This window comes from Eulemur rufifrons, chromosome 8 (assembly GCF_041146395.1).
Source record: "Eulemur rufifrons isolate Redbay chromosome 8, OSU_ERuf_1, whole genome shotgun sequence".
Classification (NCBI taxonomy): Eukaryota; Metazoa; Chordata; class Mammalia; order Primates; family Lemuridae; genus Eulemur; species Eulemur rufifrons.
The window spans coordinates 45,732,247-45,745,730 of record NC_090990.1 but is presented as its reverse complement, the minus strand read 5'-3'; positions in this window follow the sequence as shown (position 1 = coordinate 45,745,730).

The following is a 13,484-nucleotide window of genomic DNA, read 5'->3' as shown; positions in this document are numbered from 1 at the left end:
TGCCCCAAAGCCTTGTCCTTCACCACATCTTGGTTCTGAAGGAGTCCTCTAGCAGCAAGCCCTCTGGAGGACGCTGAGCTGTGAGCCTTTCCCTCTTGTCTTCTAACCCTCAGAGCCGTTCTCTCTCACAGTGGGGTTAATGGGTCATCCACAGAATCCTAGCATCTCTGTTGTAGAAGCACCTGAATGGTCATCTAGGACGACGTTTTCAGACATGCTCTAGGGAGCCACACAGCTTCCTCAGAAACCCCACAGGGGTAGAGTTCTTTCCTCCCTTTCCCTCCCTCGCCCTCCACACACAGCCTGTTCCACTTTGGAGCAGGTCAGCCTTGAACTGTTTTGCATATTGGACTTTTGTTCTTTTGAAGGACAATTCCAAGGATAAACTACTGTTTGATAGTCACTGGTGTAGCTGAAGCCTGTCTACATGTCTTGTTCATCTTTGTAACCCTGTGCCTACCGCAGGACCTGGCACAGCAGAGGTTCTTAACAAGTACTTATGAATGGAAATATTTTATTCACTTATCCACTGGAGAAACATTTGTTCAACTCCTACTGGGTTGTGAGGACCCTTTACCCATCACTTCCCTTGACTATCAGTCTTGAGTTAGCCAGTGTATGTGACTAGCAAGTGTCCCTTTCTCCCCTCAGTGTGCCGTCTCTGTGCAATCCATGCCTAATCCCAGGCCACATCAGCCTGAGGGTTAACAGTAGGGTCTTGTTAACAGTAACAGACATTATTATTATTATTATTAATTTTTTTTGATTGAAAAGAAGGAAGCTATCTTTATTCCTATATAACATAATAATGTATATAAAAAACTCTAAAAATGTTATTTTAATACCTATTAGAATTAATAAATAAATTTAGCAAAGCTGCAGAATGCAAAGTCAATACATGATTATTCCCTTTATTTATTTATTTTTTTTAATTTCAGCTCATTATGGGGGTACAAAAGTTCAGGTTATATATATTGCCCATGCCCCCCCACCCCCCCGAGTCTGAGCTTCAAGCGTGTCCATTCCCTAGACAGTGCACATCGCACTCATCACGTAGGTGTGCACCCAGCCCCTCACCCGCTCATCCCCCCAGTCAGAACTGCAAGCGTGTCCCTTCCCCAGACAGTGCGCATCGCACTTATCAAGTAGGTATACACCAACAATATGGAGATACCTTAAACAGATTGAAGTAGACCTACCATTCGATCCAGCAATCCCATTATTGGGCATCTACCCAGAAGAACAAAAGTCATTCTATAAAAAAGACATGTGCATCTGAATGTTTATAGCAGCACAATTCACAATTGCAAAGATGTGGAAACAACCCAAATGCCCATCAATTCATGAATGGATTAGCAAAATGTGGTATATGTATACCATGGAATATTACTCAGCTATAAGAAATAACGGTGATATGGCATCTCTTTGGTTCTCCTGGAGAGAGTTGGAACCCATTCTATTAAATGAAGTATCCCAAGAATGGAAAAATAAGCACCACATGTACTCACCAGCAAACTGGTTTCCCTGATCATCACCTAAGTGCACATTTGGGAATAACACCAATTGGGTATCGGTCAGAGGTGGGGGCTGGGGGGTGGGGATGGGTGTATACCTATTATTATTTTTTGGCTTTACTCACAATCTGCTATTGCACATTTTCTCTAGTTTGCTGACCTCATTTCTCTTAGAGACATTCTCTGCTGTAAGCCTTGTCTTCTTACTAAGATACAAGGTAGAAGTGGTGGGAAGAGCCGTTTGCTGCAAAGATTATGGAGCTTTAATAGAACATGTATCCAAAAGTGCTTTGAGCAAAGGAACCTACTCCTCAAGGGTCAGAGGTTGATATTAAGTTGGGCTGCTTGCCAACCGGCTGGGTGCTTGTGAGAAATTTAGGGTGCTAGGGAGAAGATACTCACCCAGAATAATTTATGCTGTTGTTAAGAAAGCACTTTGCAGTCAAGTCTCAGTCAAATCTTAGTCTTCCCCATGGGGAAAAGCCACAGCCTTTTGGTAACTTTATTTGGTGCTAGAATCATTATGCCAGCTACTAGAGCTAGACTGTGGTCCTTTGCTTCTTTCAGCTAACATTTAATACGTACCTTTTAATGTTTCATTCATCCATCCATTCCTTCATTCATTCATCCATTCACCCATTCATTCATTCATTGACATATTCAACAAGTACTTATTGAGTTCTCATTATGTGCTAAGGATTAGAAATAAATGAACAGTGAAGAATCCTTGCCTTTTTGGAGTTTACGTCCTAGTGGTGGTGACACACAAGTGAAAATAGAGATTAAAATGTAGAAATGTATGGCGTTGTCAGATGGTGATAAGTGCTAAGGAGAAAAATTAAAGCAGAGAAGAGAGCTAGGGAGTGTTGGGAGTGGAACTACAATTTTAGCTAACGTGGCCCAGATAGAAAAAACATCACTCACTCTGTGAGATGTCAGCAACTCTACGAGCTAGGTGTTAGCTCCATTTGATAGATGAAGCACCTTGTCATGGAGAGGTGAAGGGACTTGGTTGAGGTCACACTGCAAGTTAGTGGCTCAGTAGGTATCTGGACCCAGATATGTATGACCTTGAATAGCTAGGCTCTTTCCATAATGCTACACTTCACACATATTTCCATCTGCAAAACATGGGACTGGGTGAAGCCAAGACACGTGGAGTCCTTCCTTTCTGGCTTTAACATGCCTTGTGCCAGTGGCCTTTTCCAAGGGCTGGAGAAGAATCTTAACGGCTATCAGCAATATCAGAGATGACTGACATACTACCTCCTTTCCTGCTCACTTTGGAGTAATTGTTTCTGGCTACAGGAAAGAAGAAATGGAAGAGACTCCCTGTTGCTGCATGATGCTGCTAAAGTTTGCCAATGTTTGGACGCATCAGTGTTATTTATGGTACTACATTATTTAGATATTTAAACAATATTCATGAAGATCCCAGAAAAATAATGTTGAAGAAGTCTAAATACATGAGATGTGAGGGAGAATTCAGGTTGTGGGTGCGGTGTGGGAGTTCTTGGGGCCAGTGGATCCTGTGGGGTCGATCTAAGAGACATACTGCTGGCTTGAAGTGCCTTGAAGATAGAACTTCCAGAATCTAAGCTGGATCTGGTAGCAAAATTCCAGCCATGAAGGCAGGAATTGCCTTTCATTCTCCTGTATCTTTAATGCAGGCACAGTACTTGGCACTTACTTAGTGTTTGAATAAATGTTAGATAAACGAATGAGCGTATGATGACAATGAGGCCTGAAATAAAAAAATGCAAAGGGATAGAGGGTGGAATTGGGAATACACACTGCTTTTTCCAAATTCTCTCATCTACTTCCAAACTTTACTCTTGCTTGGTAGGATTAGCTCCTAAACAAATTACTTACAAGTCCTTCTCTCAGTTCTACTTTGCAAGGGAACATATCTAAAATAAGGCACTATATAATCTCTCTCTTTCTCCCCTCCTCTTACCTTGGTCTGTCTGTCTATCTATCTATCTGTCTATCTGCCTACCTACCTACCTAATTGGGCCGTGTGTGTGTGTGTGTGTGTGTGTGTGTGTGAAATTGCATCCAAATATACATCTTGCCATCTTTTCAAGCAATTTCTGTTAGAAAAATTACACTGGTATCTGAGAAGGAATAGATCTTTCTTTCAGGCCTGATGTTTAAGCAGCCTTAATTGTCTAGTACTTTCCACAATGCTCTGCTGATTCCCGAGTTGTCATATGCTATGTAAGCCCCATTAAAGGCTGTACAAACCCCTTTTGTGCTTTCTCACAGCTAAGTGATTATGCCTTGATTGATGGAAAAGTAAGCACACCTTGATTGCTTATGTAATTTTGAATTAATTGCATTACTTCCAGATTTGTATGTTATTTAGGAAGGTGCTTATGGGCTGATTCTAATTAATGTATAACAACTTTATGATATACATAGAAGCTTTAAATACTTAAGATATTGCAACTCCCAAGGTTCAAATCATTCATTCATTTACTTATTCATTCATTTGACAAATATTTATGGAAGTTTTAATATGCAGAAGGGGCTTTGGGAGTTGGTGTGTAATGTAGAGAATGCATAACACTTGGTGCTACATCCTAAAGTGGGAGTGAAAGGCGTACAAATTACCACGAGGTGAAATGGCAATAGAGTGGCTCCTGGTTTTCTGTTGTCATCTTCATGTGCACCAGTCCAACTGAGAAAATAACTACTTTGAGGGAAATTGGTAACACAGGTGATGGCAAAGAGGAGAAGCCAATGAAGGCTGGTGGGGTCACAGCAGGAAGTCACTACCTCCCACAGTCTAGAGGGACCAAAGGAAAAGAGTGTTTTTGGAGCCCCAGGGCAGAGGTCACCAGGGAAAATGTGACCATGGCAGGCCTGCCAGATGGGAGCTGGAGCTGTGGGAATAGTGTGGCTCTGGAGCACAGAGATGGGATGAGGGATGCTTGGAGTTTCCCCCTCCTCCTGCCCTCTAGTCTCGGCAGTACCTCTCCTGGGAGTGGCCGCCTGCGGAGGTGAGCCCCCTGTGGTACAGAGCAGAGGGAGGTTGAGGAATGGAGTTGAAGGCAAACTGGCCTGAGACTTGCACAGAACTCTAGGATTCATCACAGCCTCATACACATTACACTTAAATGTGGAAAAAGTGTGTACATCACACCGAAACGACATATAGCATCCACTGTCGCCCAAGGGAACTCTCAGTCTGTGCGCATCTGTGTGTGTGTCTGGTGTGCACACTTGGGGAGGGAGTGGAGTGAGATGGAGTAGACCACTTGCCTGGAAGAAAAGGGAAAGACAGATTCCTCCCAAGTAGTAGATCAAATGGGCTGCATAGTTACTATGAGCTGTTGGCCATCAAGATATGATATTTGGAAAGGGAGAATAAAGGGTTAAAACTCATTTCATGATTGAGCCAAAATGAGGATGCAGTGATTTAGAGGGTGTAAAAATGTAGCCTCACTGGTAGGGAAGTACTTAGCGGTTGCTTAATCCATTAACTAATAATTAATTCAGCAAACATCTATTAAAAACTATGAACTGTGGACCAGGTGCAGGATCAGGTGCTGGTAATAATACGATGAGCAAAAATAGACTTGTTTCCGGCTCCATGGATTTTATATAGCCTAGTGGGTAAGAAAGATATTTATTTTTTGAGTAATCACCAATGTGAATAAGTACAAACTGTGGTAAGTGCAATGAAGGAAGAGTGCAGGGAGCTAAAATGGTAGATTGTAGGGAGATACTCATCTAGCCTGGGGGTTGGGGAAGACTTCCCAAAGGAACAGCAAGTCATCTGTGATTTTTAAGTATCTTAGGAGTAAGACTAGAAACTTGGAAGAGGAGAGAGTGAGAAAGAGTGTTTCAGGGACAGAGAAGAGCCATGCAAAGGCCCTGAGGTGGGAGCAAACATTCCAGTGGGGCAGGCTGTGGTGGGAAGCAAAATCTTTCAGTGGAGTTTTTCAAACAGTTTAATCAAGTGTAGTTGAAGGGACTCATATCACACCTTTCAGAAACCTTCCAACCCTAAAATGATATAATTTATAGCATTTAATGACTTGCTGACATTGGGTTTAATCCAAGGAGGGATGCTTTGAGAGATAAAAGAACAGCGTGAGACAAGGTGCTTTGGGGAGTAAAACAACACGCCAGCAAGTTGAGTAACCATGTAGGACAGCATATGATTAAATACTACAATGAGAGTTCCACGTGACCGGGGAGCTTGGAGGTCAGGGAAGAAGTGGAGTAGGATGGGGCTTCCCAGTGTCTCGTCTCCGGATCAGATAGCTGTAGTTCTCTGCTCTGTGGGAGGGGGTCTGACTGCGGAGAGTTCTTGGCAGCCAGTGGGTAATCCACACATCAGCTGTCAGCTGTGCAACTGCCAGGACGGAGCAAGGACATGGGGGTCCCACGGCTGCTTTGTGCTAGGTGCGTCCCATGTACTGTCTCAGTCTTCAAACCAACTGTATGCAATGGTATTATTATTCCCATCTTACAGACAAGGAAACTAAGATTCAGTGACTTGTATAATATGCCCATGGTCACACAATTAGACAGTGATTAGAACCCAGTTCTCTCCTGCTCTAAACTCAAGGCTCCTAGCACAGCCCTAGGATTTTTTTTAATTGTAGTTTGTGTGTGTGTTTGTGTTTGTATGTGTTCTTGCTTCATCTCCTATACTACAGTGTGTGTTTCTAATGAAGGAAGGAGATCAAAGAGCAGGACAAGGAAGTAATTTTTTTTTTTAAATCTGCTATACACCAAGCAATATTTTTGCTAATTACATACACTATTTCACTTAACATTCACCACAAAATTCATGCTATATATCATTCTCTCCATTTTACAGATGAGGAAACTGAATTCAGTATCGGGTATAAGATCTTTCATCTCCCAGGGGAATAGAGCTGGGATTAGAGCCGAGGGACACTTGAGTCCAAATTCCAAGTTCTTTCTAGTCAGTCACGTTAGTTTCTTGGACCCTCTAAGTCAGTGTTGTATCCTGCACAGTACTGTGGGCCTCCTAATGTTCAGTAAATATTTATTCATTTATTACTCATTTAAAAATATTGTTTGTGCATCTGTTTTGTGCTGGACACTGTAGTAAGCACAGAGAGTGGAAAAGAATTGTTTTTATTCCTTTTTTCACTTATAGTTAGTACCAAACTGTGTGACACTTAATTGTACTCATATTGTTTCTTGGATTTTACTCCAAGGATATTGGAACTTAAAGGGATCTTAAAGATCATCTAGTCAATGTTTTCACACTAAAAAAATTATTGTAATCAAGATGCAAACATTTCAAATAAAATACTAGCTAGCAGAATCCAGCAGCATATTAAAGAATACTACATCATGGGGAAGGAGGGTTATTCCAGGAATATAAGCATGAATCAATATGAAAATATGTATTAATACAATTCTTCATATTAATAGATCTAATGACAAAATATGAACATTCTCTAGAAGCAACTAATGCAACATCACATTTATCTTATGTACATATTAACTACATGTAACATATTACATGTATAAATGCAATCACACACACATACAGTCATGCACTACCCAACAATGTTTTGGTCAATGATATACCATATATGACAGTCTACATATATGATGGTGGTCCCATAAGATCATGATACCATATTTTTACTGTACCCTTTCTATGTGTAGATATATTTAGCTGCACAAATACTTACCATTGTCTTATAATTGCCTATGGTATTCAGTACAGTAATATGCTGTACAAGTGTGTAGCCTAGAAGCAATAGGCTATACTATATAACCTAGGTGTGTAGTAGGCTAGACCATCTAATTTGTGTAAGTATACTCTGTGATGTTCTTACAGTGATGAAGTCGCCTAATGCCACATTTCTCAGAATCTATCCCTGTTGTTAAGTGACATACATGACTGTATGTCCACATGTCCATGTGTGTTTAACACATACACACACATGCACACATTCATGAAACTGCACAAAAGAAGATCTGAACAAATAGAAAGCATATACCAAGTTCTTAGATAGGAAGACTCAACCTAATAAAACTGTAATTTTTCCCTAAATTAATTTATAATTTGAATATAATTCTAATGAAAATACCAAAATCCTTTTAAACAAGTTTTGTGGAAGAAGAAGCAAATAAGAATAGCCAGAAAACACAGAAAAGGAAGAGCAAAAGGGAGTACCTATTCTAGGAAATATTGAAATATATCATAAAGTTTTAATAAAACAATGAGATATTGGTTGATAAAATCAATGGAACAGAATAAAAAAAATCTAAATATATATAGAACTCAAATATACATAGAAATTGGTATGTAACAAAATTGGAGGCTGAAATCAGTGTGTGTGCGTGTGGAGAAGGGGTGAGGGAATAGACTAGTATTATTACTATTATATTAATAGTATAGTACTATTACTATTACTATTATGTAATAGTAATAGCTGGGTATCCATTTGGGAAAAAATTGGATTCACATTCAGACTGTACACCAAGAAGAATTCCAAATGTATCAAATATTTAAAAGTGAAAAATGAAATCATAAAAGTTGTAGAAGAAAACGTGTGAGAATTATTTTATTAGCTAGGAAAGAGTAAAATTGTTTCAATATTATGCAAAATGCAGTAGCCAGAAGGGAAAAAATTTTATAAATCTTGCTTTATATATTTAAATTATCTGCATGCAAAAAGTGCTATAAGCAGAGTCAAAAGACAAATGACCTTAGGCAATACATCTGCAGTTTATCACAAAGGCTTATATCCCTAATATATAAATAGCTTCTACAAGTCAACATGGAAAAGATCATCAACCCACTAGAAAAATGGGCAAAGAATATACATAGACCGGCCAGAGAAAAGGAAAATTCAAAACTATATGCTTTTATAAAAAGAAAAAGGCACTTGACTTTTTGCCTAACTAGGGAAATTAAAATTAAAATTATACTCATATACTATTTTCACCTATCAAATTGGCAAAAAATTCAAACATTTGATGAAACCTCATGTTGCCAAGACTGTGTGGAAACATTTTTATAGGATGCTGGTGGGTGGTAAATTAATACAATTTAAACAGTATCAAACAAAATTAAAAATGCATCTATTCTTTAATCCTGCAATTCCACTTCTAGGAAATTATACTATCAATATATTTGCCTGTGTGAAAAATGACATATGCAACATTATTCTTCACAGCAAAGGATTAGCAATTACCTAAATATTCATCAACAGAGGACTGGTTAAGTGGAATTATGCAGTCGAGCTTTTTTTAGGAACTGATATAGGAAGATCTCCAAGTTGCATTTTCAAGTTGCAAATCAAGATGTAGAACAGTGTATATGGAATGGAAGGAAAATGGAACAAAAGAATAAATACTCATATTTGTTTCTATATTCATTAAAAATATTTCTGAAAGGGCAACCATGGAATTAATTATAGTGGCAACTTTTTTTTTTTTTTTTTGTTATTGTTTAGTCTTGTTTTTTCCTTCGGAAAGAAGTATACTGGGTGGTGGGAGGACTTGAATAGGAGAAAGATTTTTCATTTGATGCAGTTTTCTACTTTTTGAATTTTGAACATGTATAATATATAAATTATTTAAAAAACCGAATATTTAAAAATCTATGAATGAGCAAACCCCAAATTTTCAAGTTCTCTTTCTTTTTTTTTTTTTTTCTTCAAGTTCTCTTCCTGAGTAAAGTCTGGGGGATGGGCCCAGAGGTTTATCCAGTTAACCCTTTCCATTTCTCAATGGCCTCTACAGCACCACTGTGGAGTCCTTGGTACCACAATGACAGTTTGAAAGCCAACTCTTAAATATCAAAGAGTTTGTAGACATAGTGCATCTATAAAGGCCTGGCATATATGATAATTATGTTGGCACATGTTAGCTATTATTTTTATTTTTCTACTCTTTAAGTGGATGACTTGAGTTACACAGATAGCCAGAAATAGTCCATGAGATTTTAAGAACCTTTTTTTATGGTTCTTGTATGGTGCTTATGGTGCTTATTAATGTCTTGACACACAGCAGATAGTCAACAAGCACATGGTGACTGATGACCTCAGTGGTATTGCCAGTGACTAATAAAGGTAATATTGTTAGTGAAGACCTGCAAGCATGAGGGTAATAAATATCAAAATATGGTAACTTGTCCTGCTTTGGGCCTGAGGGTCTCTACCTCCTGAGAGAAGAGTGTTCAGCCGGCAAATTTAATTTCAAATTACAGTCTATGGAGGCAACATGGCACGGTGGAAAGCACATGGAAGTTGAAGTCAAAAGACCTAGTTTAGATTCTTAATTCAACGACGGAGTAGCCTAGTAGCGCTGGAACAGGTCTTTTCACCGGTATCAATCAATCCTCCACTTCATCCCTTATAATATCTGCGCTCCTCTCCTAGTAGACTGTTAGAAAGCTCCAAAGACCTAACTGGATTTGAAAGCATTTCAGAAGCATAAAGTACATAGACATGCGCAGCACAGAACACATGACAATTTCATGATAATGCCAGGCTTGTTGGCAGAGGATTTGTGGCCGGTGAGGACAGTGTTAAATTCACAGAGCAACCCAAGGAGAGCCTCGCTTGCCATAAGGGGAGACCCAGGACTGACGGTAGGCACTTAACAGCATGTTCCAATTACAGCATTTAAATCTAATTGCATACTCTGTTAATCTCTGTCAGTGTGGCATCATTTAATATCATTGCGGCAGCCTCTAATATCATGAGCAACGTGAGCCGAGCTAAGACTATTGAAAAAGTTCAGTCCCAGGTCTTCATATCCCCTTTAATTCTCTCTGTCAATTATGCTGCAGCCAAGAGTTCAAATAAAGGTCTTGGGATCCTGGGTTGGAGCTACCTTTTTGAAGCGAAGCCTCCTATAAATATACAGATTATATCAGGAGCCTCCAGTTCCTTGCCCTGGTTATTTTTGACGGGTTAGTTGCAGTGACTAGTCTCTGGGGTATAACTTACTAAAGGCTTATTTTAAACAAATATTGCAAACGCAATCTGTTCCATAGTTTCTAGTTCTGGAAATAATGTGATATCACTTGCACGTGTATTTCCCTCCTCCCCCTCCCCCGCAATCTCCCTGGCTCAAATAAGGTTGTTGATGAAAAAAGCAGACACCTCCTTAGCCCAGTTCTTTGCACATAGTAAGCTTTTTATCTTTGTTTGTTCTTATTATAAATGACAGTCGATTAGTGTGAAAGATCTGGTCACAGACTTAGATTTTAAAATGTAACTTTTAAATCATACAAAAACAAATTGAGGAATGCCACCAACTGTATTTAAATCCTGTACAGGATTCCATGAATTATTGGCTCATTTACTATTCATGGTAGCCCTATATTTAGGTACCATCATTACCCCCATTTTACAGTTGAGGAGATTGAAGCACAAAAAAATCAAGCATTGCCCATGGTCTCATAGCTGGCAAGTAGGGAGCAGGAATTTAAACCCAGGTAATGGGAATCCGTGGGTGTGTTCTTAAGACAGACTCCATTGCCTCAAGGACTTTTCTTCCAATCTTGCTGGGGAGATGAGTCTTACCAAAAGGAATAATTGATTAGCCAACCCAGCTATGTGTGATTAAATGCCCAAGAGAATGGTAACAGCACACAGTGTTAGAGAAGTCCATAAAAGTCAAAGTTTACTGAGAGCTGAAATTGGAGAAAAGAGATGGGACCTGAACCAAATGTGGAAGGATGGGCAGGATTTAGAATACAACAGAGAAAGAGAAAGGGCAAGTCAGGGGAGGGCATTTTATAGACAAGGAGACTGGACATGCTTCCTTGGAAGGCTGTGAGGCAGGCTGTGTTAGGGAACAGGCTGACCTATTCTGACAAAGAGACCTCGAATCACATGATGTAAATAAGATAGAAATGTGTTTCTCTTAAGAAGTTGTTCAGAGATACCTGGTCCTAGGCTCCTCAGTTTCACTTGCCATCCTCAGATGAGGGTTGGGTTCCAGGCTTGAGTTCTTCATACCTGGGTAACACAATGGGACAAGGGAGTGGTGAAGCCTCTGATACTTTCTTCCTGTGGGACCTTGGGCAGGATATTTACTCTCTCTGCTGAAGTTTTCTCATCTGAAAAATAGTTGTAATAATACGGTTAATGGTACAATTGAAAAAGTGTTTAGAATGGTGCTTGGCACAAAGTGATTACTATTATGTGTGTTATTATCATTTGCATACCAGTGGCTCTCAGTTTTTGCCCATCAGTTCTCCTTGGGATGGGTGTCCTCCTTGCAGGAGATGTCTGAGGTGAGGTTACTCACTTGAAATAAAGGAAGTTTGTAATCTCCTCCACCTGGAATTATCACAGGCATAGAGAGACTCAGATGGAGACTAGGGGATATAGAGGCAGAAAGATAAGCCAACAATGTAAAGAGCTTAGGGCAGGACTGAGTGTCTTCAGGGGAAAGGTTTGGGGTAAGGTATGGGACATCCTGCTACCCATGATAGAGGGGAAGGCTTCCCTGCTCTGCCCCTCCTTTCATCACTCCTGAAGAGGACATGAACTCAGATTTTGGTCAAGGACATGCCATGGGCCATGGAACTAGGCAGAGATGCTTTAGCATCCTGGGCAGTCTTTGTTTTGGTGACCCTATCTAAGATCATTTCAAATGTATTAAAATGCATCCACATCTCTATTTCATGTAATTGTGAATAACCATATGAATTGAATTGCAGTATTATAGTTGACAAAATGTTACATTTGTGTAGATATTTAATTCAACATTCATTCATTTTGGTTTTCAGTTTTTATTTCTTTTTTTAGAGCCTATAAATATATATTTATGCATACAAGTCTCAGGCCCTGAACTTATAGTGCCAAAGGGATTAAGTGGCCTTGGCAATGGTGGTTTGGAGCAGATGATTTGGTCAAAACAAAAATATTGGTTGAAACAATGATTTTGTTTTTCAGTGATTTCTTTTTGGTAATTTCACCCAGAACCTTTGTGGTTAGAATTTCTTATGGAGGGAAGGGTGAAAAGAGGTTACAAGCTCTTGATTTTCCACTTCTTTTGGCATTGTTTCTTTACTCTTGTATGGTGAGGTAAGATTGTCTCAGGTTTCCTCTTAATGAGGAGGTGGGACCTGACCTCTGAAGTCATTGGAGGTTCAGAATAGGGCTCAGAGAAATCTGGAAGTGGCTGACTAGGTCTGATGCAAGTGAGGAGAGTAGATTCTGGAAATATCACATATGTCTTAATCTGGACAGTTGGCAGAGGAAGAGTTGCTCTAATAATGGTGCAAATGAACTTCAGCAGGGATCAGTGAGGGTCATGGTGGGGGCAAAGTTGGAAGCTGTTGGACCAGGGATCCCAGCTGGAAATCTAACAAACTCCAGGGCCTCTCATTGATATGACTGGTAGTAGGTTTTGCAAAGGTATCTTTCTTTGTTCAGTGGTTACCCAGAACCTTCTGGGAGGTTGGTATGAGCTACTTCATTGCATTGTGGAAGCCATGACCTTTCCTGGGGCAGGGTTGGGAGGATCTCCATGAGCTGAGCACTTATCTTACCTTAAGTAGGCAAGGGCAAGCCCTACAGGAGATTGGTAAATGCCTTATCATTTTAATTTTCCTACTGTTTGCTATTTTGGTGACCCCTTGTCTGCCTCTTGGCAGTGATGAGCAATAAAAACCCTTCTAATAAAAAGTTCTAATGAGCTTGTCTTGCAGGCAGCAACATATAGTTAAAACAATCCTTAATAACATAACCCAAGTAAGAAGTACTTATGGAAAAGTGGATGTGGATCCACAGATGGGGGTAGATTTGGGGTGGCAGGTTTAAGATGGTGAAAAAGAGTAGTGGTGAAGAATCCAGGATTCTTTAAACCAACTTGTATTTGAATTTTATTTTGGACCTTATTAGCTGTGTGATGTTGAGCAAATGATTTAACCTTTATGAAAATCAATGTCCCCATTTGCAATAGAGTCTCATTATTGTTGTGGTATAATCCCTAAAAAGT